The sequence below is a fragment of the Perca fluviatilis genome, chromosome 10 (genome assembly GCF_010015445.1).
Source record: "Perca fluviatilis chromosome 10, GENO_Pfluv_1.0, whole genome shotgun sequence".
Taxonomy (NCBI): domain Eukaryota; kingdom Metazoa; phylum Chordata; class Actinopteri; order Perciformes; family Percidae; genus Perca; species Perca fluviatilis.
The window spans coordinates 27,615,112-27,627,481 of record NC_053121.1 but is presented as its reverse complement, the minus strand read 5'-3'; the positions used below and the strand labels follow the sequence as shown (position 1 = coordinate 27,627,481).

General features: G+C 37.6%; 1 long non-coding RNA gene across 1 annotated transcript in view; it reads right to left on the bottom strand.

The window, feature by feature from the left end:
* Positions 1-12,370, bottom strand: part of LOC120566664 — a 216,681-nt gene that overhangs the window by 76,749 nt on the left and 127,562 nt on the right. The gene's annotated exons all lie outside the window — the stretch shown is intronic.

The window sequence follows — 12,370 nt, the reverse complement described above, 5'->3', positions numbered from 1 at the left end:
GCAATCTTACACTCTTGCATTTGAAGCAGATAAAAACAAATTCCTCTGTATTCAATCTTTCAACAATATCACTGTTGACTAACTGAATAGTCCACAGAGAGCACTTTGGTTAAAAAAAAAAAACGGCTAGAATTGGTCTTTAAATGATCTTTTATGCCATACACGAGAAGAAGCACTAGATGAATATTAGGGCTGGGCGATAGGGAGAAAATCAGATATCACATTATTCTTGACCCAATACGTCAATATCGATATTGCGGCGACATTCTAGGGTTGACAATTGGTGCTTTCACAAAATATCTTCACACTTAGATTTTAGACAAATAATCATCAGTAATGTGGACATAATCTCTATGTGAAGAAAAGGCAAATAATGTAACAGCTAGAACAGTCTGGTAAGTTCAGAAAATGACACCACTTTATTAAAAGTAAAAAGTAAAAAATTTAAAACCAGTAAAAGACAACGATATTACGACGACGATATCTAGTCTCATATCCGAATATTGATATAACATCGATATATTGCCCAGCTCTAATGAATATACAAAAGATGTATTAAACAAGGCACACAAAAACAGACGTGAAGCTCTGTTTTTTCATGTATGCAGACATTTATATGATGCAGTTACTGGGCTGGAACACTTCCAACTGCTTTCAAGTGTCTTTATGTATTGTTTTTTTTTTATGTCTGGGCCTCTTTGGGAGTTTATTATCCCATCTGATGTGGATTATGTAATTTTACATAATATTAACTTGACAAATATTAGCGTGTTAAAATGGCCGGTAATTTTTATTATTTGGAATTTCCTTAATGGTTTACTCCCTAATTGGGTTTTTATAATTGCATAAAGTACAGTACTGTGGCCTCTCTGCTGTTCATTGCTGATTGTTTTTATTTGTAATTCAGTTCTCTAGATTCAAAGAAATACACTATAGAGTTATGTAAGATGTAAAAGAAGAACATTTGCTGTTAGGGATTCATTTTAAAAAAGATATGTTGCAATATGAGACTATTAGGTTCAAAGCACATACAGTATGTTGTATCTAAACCCATAGGGAGGTTGTGCTTTAATCTTGTGGCCAATGTACCTGAAATATGTAATGTAGCCTCAAGAGGGGGCCACAGTACTCAGATTAGTTATATGAAACACATAAATGCCATTCAAATAAACAACAGTTATACCAAGAAAACTGCTCAAGTACCAATTGTCCTGATTTGAGAGTGTGTTTTGTGCTCATAGTGTTGTTCATGGATGTCATTTTGTACTTAACATTCATAGAAAAAAAAGACTATAAAGAACAAAGACAAAAATATGACTGCATTAGTTTGATGATTTAACAAACAATGTCAGTTAGACTCAATACAATAATTTAGTAGGAGGGTACTTTTCCCGACAGTAGAGGGAGACATCAGCTGACAGCAGAAGAGAGCAGAATATCAAGTCAAACATTAAAACTGAAAAGCTAATTGTTCAGCAGACAGAGATCAAACCCCTTTAGTTTTAATGTGGAACTAATGTCTTATTGTTTAAGTTGATTGTCTGTCTATGGTTATACCGTATCATGTTTATTATTGATCACAGGTCTCTCTTGAAAAAGAGATCTCCATGATACAACTTGTTTCAATCAACTTAACGATTAATTACAACTAAATGTATCAACCTGAGTCTCCTCCTGCAACTACAAACAGTACTAGCACTACATTCTTATCACTGTTAAGACAACTCCTACTACCACTAAAAGTATATATTGAGCTGCTACTGAACAGCAACCCCCATGACTACTACTGCTGGGACTTCTACAACAACTGCTGTACTTAAATTACTTGAAGATAAAGATTGAAGATTTCGTAACTTCCTTGTTTTATTGTAACATAACTAACTATAGCACTACTGCTATCACAGCTGCTATGGTGCTACAAATACTTGTACTACTGCTGTACTATCATTTATTACAGTACTGCTACTAACAACACTGCTAATACTACTACTACGAGTTATCAATTCAACTACTACTTTGAAAGGAATTTATTACAATATAAAAAGGTTCAATTTATTCATAAAATCATGTACAATTATGTGAAATGACAGCTCCCTAAACAATTCAACTAATGCCAATTACAGATCATAAGATGTAAATAATTATAAATTAAAACTATAGATACAAACCTATATTCCTTCCACAATAGGAACTCCTTATGAACTGTACAGCTATTACATAGGAGTCTGGACAGTAATAGTGATTTAAATAATACAATTATTTTAGCTTACTAAAGAAAGAACCGGCTAGATAATCAGAAAATAGAGGTAAGAGAGGGAGAGTGTTTGAAAAGACGATTAAATCTGACTCGTGATGCATGCCATCTCCGTCACTTCCCCTTCACTCTGCTCTGTACCATTTTTACTATTATCCAATCACGCAGAAACACCAGAAAAAAAAACTAAATTTGCTGCAAGGATTGATATCAAAGTCTACAGAAACCCTTGCTTTGTACACACAGAGGTCCCGGTTCTGCATACAAATAGATCTGATCCAGACACGAGTGATCAGATAAATGAGTGATCTGCAGATAAACCAAGAGTTTAAGAACTAACCCTAAATGAGGACGTTTTAAAGCTCTCACCACAGGACGCCTCAGGCAGAGATTTGCCTGAAGTAGAGAGAGGCGCAGAGGGAAGTGCAACAGAAATGTAACAGACTGGAATCTAATATGGAAGTTTTTTTTTAAATTAAATCTATTTAACTGATAGAATCCCTGCACATAATACATTATTGTATATCTTAATCTTTGCCCTTCATTATTACTCATGGCGGTTAGCATTTATAAGCAGTAAAAAAAAAAAAAGAATGTGACATTATAAATAATGCACTATAATTAGTTGTAAGCACTTGTAGATTGTTAAAGGAATAGGTTGACATTTGGGATATATGCTTATCCATTTTCTTTCTAAGAGTTAGATGAGAAGATTGACTCATTTCTGAAGCTACAGCCAGGAGACACTTAGCTTAGCACAAAGACTGGAAACAGGGGGAAACAGCTAGCCTGGCCCTGTCCAAAGGCATCAAAATCCACATACCAGGACCTTTAAAGAGCACTAATCAACACCTTAGATCTCGTTTGCTTCACCTGTAAAAAAAAAAAAAATCCAAGTGTAAAAAACAGCAATTTGCATATTTACCCGGGGGTTATGCAATGGATTATTTCTTAGCCGGGACCAGTTGCTAGGCAACCAGCCGATACACAAGACCTTTGTAAATGCAAAGTTGTCAATTCACACTTTGGTTTTGTATGGATTAAAGTAACACAATATGTGTTAATTTGTGATGTCAAAGAGGTGCTGGTACATGGATTTAGTTGCCCTTTGACAGAGCCAGGCTAGCTGTTTCCAGTCTTTGTGCTAAGCTAAGCCAACTAGTTGCCAGGGCTGTAGTCAAGTCCACCTTTGTCGAGTCCAAGACAAGTCCAAGACCAGTTGAGACTGAGTCAAGACAGAGTCCAAAGAGGTTCAAGTCCAAGTTAAGGCCGAGTCCAAATGAGAGACAGTCAATACCGAGACAGAAAAAAAGAATCCTCTTCAAGACCACTCACTTACCTGTTCATAACTTATGTGATGTGAGAGACAGTATATCTTCTACTTTAAGATGATAATGTTGCTTTATTATTTGTAATAATCAAAAAGCAAGTGCAGAGTAACAGACTAGAGGATCAAATTAGGCCATATTATTTACTTAAAATATAAAATGGAAATGTTCCCATTCTTGAACTTATTACTTGTCCTGAAAAATTCATAGTACAATGTGCATGCTGACATTGTGTTCGTGGCCAAAATCAAGATGATAGATACCTGAGGATTGAGGTATATGATGCAGCCAGGCATATACCAGGCGACCAATCTCAATGCCTGTTCTAGATGGATTTTGAATTAAACTAATACCTGTTTTCTGAACAAACGTGCTTCATCAATGGTTATGCTTTAAAGGAGGAAGTTACTTTAGAACAAAAGAATATAGTGCTGAACTCGGGCCGAGACCAGCTAGAATATTTGGTGAGTCCAATGTCCGAGTCAGAGACAAGTCTGAGTCCAAATACAGACGAGTCCAAGACAACAGAAAAGTGAGTCCGAGTCCAGACTCAAGTAATACAGCCCTGCTACCTGCTTCATATTTAGTGTACAGAGACAAGATTGGTATCCATGTTCTCAAATGTGAAACTATTTCTTTGAGTATTCATTACTGTATTTGTCAGTAATTATACCGTTGCTCCTCCTCTGAATCCTTTTGTATCCTCTACTGGTATACAAACAGATAATGAATGACGTAAAGTAAAATGGCTGTAATCATGATCAATGAATGATTACACACATGAACAACAAATCCTTTTAATGTATTATAAAGTATTTATTAAATGTTAATAAACATTAATCCTTCACAGGTGTGTTTAAATGTATATGTGTTGTAAATTTATTGAGATATGTTTGAGGTTGGAAATAGATTGACAAAAAAAATAGTAATTTGTCTAGGGAACATTAGCTTTAGCATCTTAAATGTGAGGATTTGCTACTTTTCTCTATTTGATATAATTGAACTGAATATCTTTTCTCACAGTGTTTTCAACATTACTGTATATAGACCAAACAATCTATTAAATAAAAATGCTATATACAGCTTATAGGTGCACAACATGGAGGGTTACCCTAATGACTTTTATGAGTTGTTGTGGTCTAAGTGACTCGTCTCGGTGTCTTTTAGCGTGAAGAGATGTTAAACATGAAGAGGCATATCAGACCAGACTTTCTTTGAAACCAAAAAACTTCTTTAGAAGTCTCAAAAACCCTCTTAACTGTACAAAATGGACAGATAGAATATCTGACTGTTATTTGAAAAAATTAAAAACAGTTTTCAGCTACATTTGAGAAAATACAGTAAAATAATCTGCCTCTCTGAGTACTTAGCTCTTTACTTTTATGTCCTATCAAATAAAAAGACTATTTAGTGTATGGGACTACAAATAAGGCTGGACACACTGTTTTCATTCATTTCAAATGACTACAATTATTTTCTGGTGAGCAGACGCATGCCAAAAAAGGCTTTTAAGCCGTCTGTAAAAAAGCAATTGTCGCCCATTTAATGATATGAATTTTACAGTCTCATCTTCTGTAATGACATTAGTTCTAACATGCAGCTACAGTGTTTGGACTAGATGTTAATGTAACCAATGTAATTGCTGCATTTGCTGCTAAAAGCTCAACACAGGCACTTGTGTCTGTTTTTTGGAAGCAACTGAGATGCTTGTGATTGATTTTGGCTGTTTGTTGCCAGTTTCATCAATAAAATAAACATGTCTCTGCCTTTCCACATTACCCTGCTCTGTAATACCTGCAGTGGACTCCAACAGAAAATATACAGAGCTTATCAGCATGTTCCTCCAGCTGCCTTCCAGTCAAGCACACACTGTAAGATACACTCTAGTCTTGTGTATTAACACACACTCTCTGGATATTCATCAGCACCAGCAAACCATTCAGCTCTGTACCCGAGTGAAGTGTTTTTTTCCTCTGAGCTTCTATTGTGATCTGCAGCGAACAGATAAGTGAAACTTATTTGCATCAACACACTTGATATTTTTGACAGAGGGCCATTTTTCTTTTGTCTTCCGTCTCTGAGAGGATAACGTTTCAAGGAATTTTCATGAAACACCATTTAAGCGGGGCTGATAAGGCCTCCTTTGGACAGAGATAAGAGCCTATCACACATTATTGATCTTCTTCTGACCTGTTTGTGGAAGAAAAGCTGGAAGGGGTGAAGCACTTGTCAAACAGAGAGAGCTATACCCAAGAGAAAATAGGTGAGGATAGGGCTGAAGTATATATGAAAATACAGAGGAGACAATAGAGGGGAAAGGTACTATTTGTATCAAATGATTTATTTCCTGTAAATTACTTTGCCATGTGTATAAAATGTTTAGTTTGATGCGTTAAGTGTGAGTCTCTCTTTTCTCTATTGTGATTACAAATGAACATGAAGGCAGCTGCGTGACATGTCAGTAATGTTCACCCGTACAGGGCTACAACTATATTATTTTCATTTTTGATTCATCTGCAGATTTTCAGGATTATTATTTAATCATTTTGTTCAGAAAATGTCCGAAAATAGTCCAAACGGCCCAAGGTGACTTCAAATCGCTGGTTTCATTCAAACGAACTATCATATATGACAAAGAAAAGCATCAAGTGTTCACATTTGTCAAGCTGCAACCGCTGAATAGTTCACATTGTTGCTTGAAAAAGAAAAAAAAAAGTAAGATTAATTGATTATAGGGGTGTAAGAAAAAATCAATACACTTGAGGATATTTTATTTTTCAATACTGCAATATCGATTTTTTAGTTTACGTGCAAAAATATTCATGTAAGACAGTGGTTCACGTTTATGTTGTTTAAACCCCCTACCGCTAGATGGCTATGTTGAGATGCACCAATAGAGTCCTTGCCTAACAGTGCCTAGCAGTGCCTGACTTTTTGCTAGAAGCTAACAATATAGCTATGGCTGAACTTTGGCCTACTTTAGCATATAAACATTTGCTCACTAAGAACCTGTGAAACACAATCCCAAATTAGCAGTTTGATTTTCTGTGTACTGAATTGTTTACCTAAAGTAAACTTCTTTGACTTTTATGCACAACATGTCTTTTTTTAAATATTAGTTTTTCTAAAATTATACTTTAAAAAAATCCCAATATACTGCTTTACGCACAGTATCGAATATAATGAATCGTGACCCATGTATCGTGATACGTATCGTATTGCCAGATTCTTGCCAATACACAGCCCTAATGGATTATCAAAACTGTTGCCAATTTATTTTCTGTCGATTGACTAATTGACCAATTACTGCAATTCTACTCTGGCACATGACATATTTTAGTCAGCAAATGCAGAATTTGCAAAGAGGAAGGTGTATTTATTTATACATCCATCATTCAGATGATTCAAATCACTTAAAGCTATTTTCAAGAGTGAGAAGTGACACCAACAACAGCTAATGTGGTAATTTGTGGCTTTTCCGTGCCCCCTGTACATAACATACTTAACGGCACCAAAACATTTGATTTGGTTTTGATCCTTGTAGCTACAGTAGCAGAGTGTCTCCACCAGCAAGCTTTTCTCCTCAAGCAACACACTCAGTCCTGCTGTCATTCTATAAACCCAAAAAATATAATAATCCACATCTGCTGGACAAGTTAAGCTAAATTGTCTGCGTCCCGAGCCCATCCTCAAGCTCCATGCACTTAACAATGAAATTGGCCCGTGGCGTACGCTAAAGCTGGGTAAAAAAGCGCTGTTGTGTCGTGGCATGCCAGCAGTGCACCCTTGCTGCGTGCTAGATGGCAGACGCACACTGGGGGCCGATGCACATGACCTTCTGCTATCAGAGCAGACGCGTTCATTTATCACCCGCAACCTTGAGTCATTGTTTTACTCAGCTTGAGCCCTTATGCTTCTGCTCACGCAAAAAAAAAAATAGAATAAGTGCATTTTGGTTTGAGGGAAGAGCAGAGTCATACAGCAGAACGGCTCTCCCTTAGTTTACCACCCCTGTTACTGAAATCCTCTCCATACCATGCCCACAAAATGTGCTTTGATTTTTTTTCTCTTGCATCTTTTTTAACGAGGCTTTTTTTATCTGGCTGCACCCTGAAACAAGGAACCATTACACCTAGGAGGCTCCCTTTTTGCATTGTTTTGAGGAGATTGGATTATTTATAATGCAGCAGGGTTACAGCTCATAAACCTAATGAGGATTCTTGGGTTGTGTGTGTGTTGTGTGTGTGTGTGTGTGTGTGTGTGTGTGTGTGTGTGTGTGTGTGTGTGTGAGTGAGTGGTGGGGTAGGTGAGTGAGTGTCTGCCAGTAAGCTGCATCCCAGACAAAAGCCTTGGAAGGGTCTTTAGAGGGACAAGCTGGCAGATCACCCACTGTTTTACAGATCTCCTGAAGAGCGGCAGAGCAAAGAGAAACAAAGCAGAGTTGATGATGACAGGCTAGTGGCATTCTGTATGAAGTAGATTGAAAAAAGACTGTGTGTAGCAAGCAAAAAGAGAATACACATTTAAAAAAAAAAAATCCTTATGTGCAGGAATGGAGCCCTATCCATCACACACAAGAGATAAGCCTTCAATTCTAATTTCCCCCTCTTTTAGGAGTATATTCTATACATTTAGAAAGAGGCCTCCTTGTTTTGCCATCCACTCCTGTTCTAATTTGCTGTTAATGGAAACTCAAAACTTATTGATAGATTTAGGATAATGAAAATCCCACCTGTACTTATTCCATCAGTTAAACAACAGCTATATAATACTCATTACTTTGCTGCCCTGAGATTCTCCTCTCTAACAAAAATACTGTTTTCTGTCAGTAATTATTTCCGGTTGCTTATTCGCCATTTTTTGAATGCTCACTAACACTAATTTAAAGTGTTTATGCAGTTAGTACACAACAAGCAAATGTACTTTTATGTTTTGTACCGACAGAAAGTGGTATAAGACAAACAAGCATTAATCAAACTGTGAAACCAAATGATTTCGCAAATATTTAGTACTTTATTCCCAAGATCTTCATGGAGCCGTTTTCCACCATCCACAACTTTTACCTGCTGTGGGTGGCTCATCCGTTTCCTTTTTGCATTGCATTGTGGGACACAGCTATATCCAAAATCTGTACTAAATACCAATTCTAAGCAGGTTTTAACTATGTAGTATGCTCCAAAAATATAGTGTGCGTACCTTTTTGTGCATGGCATTGTGGGACAAAAGTGTTGATCATCAGCACACTCAAAGAAAGTAAAGGAGTTTCAAAAAAAACACAGCACATTTTCGAATCCCTCCTTGGAATAAAGTACAGAATTGAGACACAGCTACAAAGTCCTGTCAAGTCTCGGCTGTAGGTGAAACTGCCCTTTGACCTGGCTAAAAATACAGTGTACCAAAACAAAATGACACAGGCATGAATGGTTAATCAATAATAACGTGGCTCTATGCAAGATCAACTGTGTTTCTGTCCTGTTTGAATTCACAGCTTTGAGGAGTCTGACAAGCAGAGTGAATCACAGTATAACAGCTCAATGATTAATCGCGTAGTCTGTGAAAAGGTATTTCGGTGTCAGCCGAGTGGACGTAAAATGATTGTGCTCCCCTACTCTGTCTTCCAGAGTGGCCGACAAACCGCCCACTTCAACCAATCACACCCACTTCCTGTAAAACGCACCAATTTGCGCACATGAATCCCTCAACCTATAACAGCAGGAAAATGCAGAAATGATATTCAAGGTTGCAGTTGGGCATGTAAAAGGAAAAAGGTTTAGTGCCTGGTGGGGCAGGAGAGAGAGAGAGAGAGAGAGAGAGAGAGGTGATGGATAGCCCAACTTCCTGCAGGAGAAGGTTTGATTAATGGCCGACCACTCGGCAAAACACACCAGCTGTGAGGGGAGATAAGTACCAATACAAAGAGCAAATTACTGTCTTTACTGTAATAATTAACCTTAGAGACCGGCACACACAGGAAGTTCAGATTCCCTTTCGAAGAGCCGCATTTCCTCTAGCTAACAACACATAATAAATAAAAAAAAATCTCCTTTAGGGCTGAATCCTTGTTTTAGCTCGAGGATTTAAGGCTTTTTTTTATGGCTGGGTGAGCTGTTACCAAAGATGTACGAGCAAATTACTAGCTGGAGTTATTTGAAAAGATGGCGTCCATTGTGAAAATGACTGTCAGCACACTGCTGCCAAGCTCATCCCCTGGTGCAGAATGGGTATCCAAACAGTCTTCAGTGAGATATATGTAGTGGAATAATTGCTTGTCGCGCAGCAGGCAGGAAGCGATAACAAATGAACTAACTTGTTAAAGTTTTGGACTCGCAGTTGTTGTTGTTGTTGTTGGCATGTTTGTAAAAGTTTTGATCCAGCTGGAGGAGCTCTAGAAGCGTGTGAGAGGGGAGAGGGTGAACACATGCTGCAAAATGTTACGTTTTAACAGAAATAGTCCATCAGCCTGTAGAAAAGACAAGTTTGAGAAAAAAAGCAGAAAGCATTTCACCTGCCTGAACCACTCACCCTGAATGTGCGTTATTATTCTTCATGCTTCCAAGTTCACGGTGTTTTTAAACCTGTAAGACCCCCCCGAGTCTCTCCACACTAAAGTTAGTCTTTGATAACGGCTAATGACTGCGACGCTGAATTCTTCAACCATAATATTATTTGAACCCAAGCTGATTAGGAACATGTGCCTGAGTGTTTGAGTGTCAGAACGATTTATGGGTCTCTCACTTGATGACCTTTCCACACACTGTATACACTCGAGTCTTACATCACTCCCTGCTGAGAGCTTGCCTCGATTTTCTACAACACACTCAGAAGCACAGCTCAGTTTTGGTTCAGAGGTGTGCAAAGGGAGAGTGTGCACACTTAAAGCTGTTATATACTAGAAGCAGCCAAGGTGGCGCGCGACATCGTGACGTCAAAATGATGTAATATCTGGCCAGCGCGCAAGCCGAGGTCGCGCACGGCTCTTTTTTTCAGGGGCCTGAATGAGTTCGCCGACAACCGGATGCCAGGACTCTCAGAGTGACTGCAAGTCTCTCTTGTAAACTTACTGGGTTAAGATGAGTTCTTTTATGGTGAATGAAAGGCTTGATCCGACCAAGTAGGTCATTGAATCAAATCGAAGCATTGACGGCAATGCTGCTGCCAGTTCTGCCGTTGTTTACCTTTTTCTTCTTCTTCTAGTCCATAGAAATAGCAACATCGGTAACCTTTGCTCATTAGCGCCACCGCTGTTCAGGAGAAGACTGCGACTAGTGTCGCGACCACCAGCGCAGGTATAAATACTCACGGAGATTTCATGACGTCACATATGCACGCGCCAGCTCGGCTGCGGTTACTGTAAAACAAGCTTTACTTACACATTTAAAAATCCATTACGTAAGACAGAAAGAAAGCGTGTAATGAAACGTCAATAGTCTTTCCTGCTATGAAATTATTAGTAAGTATACTGTTCATCAAACCCTGTTAAATTCCTTCCTCATACATACAGTATAGTACTGTGAACAAGGAACATACTGAATCATGAGCTGCACAACTATTTCAACTAAGGTAAATAATGCACATTCATCTCTTTAAAAAGGTCTTATTAGATTTCTTTAGTAAATTGCAACCGATCCAGTCCTGAACAAATGATTCACAGGGAATTAACATTTGCTGCCCAGAGTGGAAACACCACAGCCAGCTGGATAATAATGATGAACTGCTGCAATCTGTTTCATTAAATGCCCTCAAACGCTCTGTTAAAACCATCAGTACACGTTTTTATTTGGTACGGAGTGAATGTTTATGGAACAGATCTCCGTCAATGTTCAGTTTTGTCGTTTTCAGTATTAGAGGCTGAACTGATTTTTGAAGCCGAGGATATCAACAAAAAATTCCTTCTGGACACAAACAATAACCAAAAAATTCCTTCTTGACACAAACAATAACCCAAAAGATTCTTCAAACTTGCTTTTTAAAGTTGTGACAATATGTACCGAGATGTGACATATGACAGCAACAATCTTTGCTAAGATGACAGGAACAGTTAAAGCTACCTTGTGGAGTTTTTGACCACTAGTAGTGCTACGGAGTAGATAGTGTGGGACCTCTCTTTGCTTGTATCATTTGTCCGGCCATACACACATCACCTTTTGGTGCGTAATGCACCAAAATTAACCTCTATTTTCTCAAGAACGCCACAGAGCACCTTTGAATAAAACATTTTTCAGTTCCTGCTTCTCAAATGTAAGGATGTTCTGCTGTTCTGATTAATATGATTTTATACTGAATTAATTTTAGTTTTGCACTGTTGGTGAAACAAAAGACACAACTTTAAGGATGTTATATCAGCCTTTGACAAATTTTGTCAAATGTAATAGACTAAAAGACAAAACAGTAATAATAATCAAGTAATGATAATCAATATTGTGATTTGCAGCCCAAATGTATTACAATTTCTATTTGCAGATCTGATGACACAGTATAACATTACTATAGTTTACTGATGACACAGTTTAACATTACTATAGTTTAGTATAGAATTTTAATTTACAGAAAGAGACGTGAAATTAAAAAATGCAGCTGAGCAGGACAAACGCTGCAGCATATTTTATGATTTACCTTTTAACACCAACAAACTGTATAAAAAATTAATTTAAAAAAGCCATAATTAAAGCAATAGACTTTGTATTGGATTTTCATACCAGAACATACTGTAGCTTTAGCAATTAAAAAAAGTTAATCAGGAATACTTTCATATGGCAACCACAAAGGCCCATTTCTGATATGAGATTGT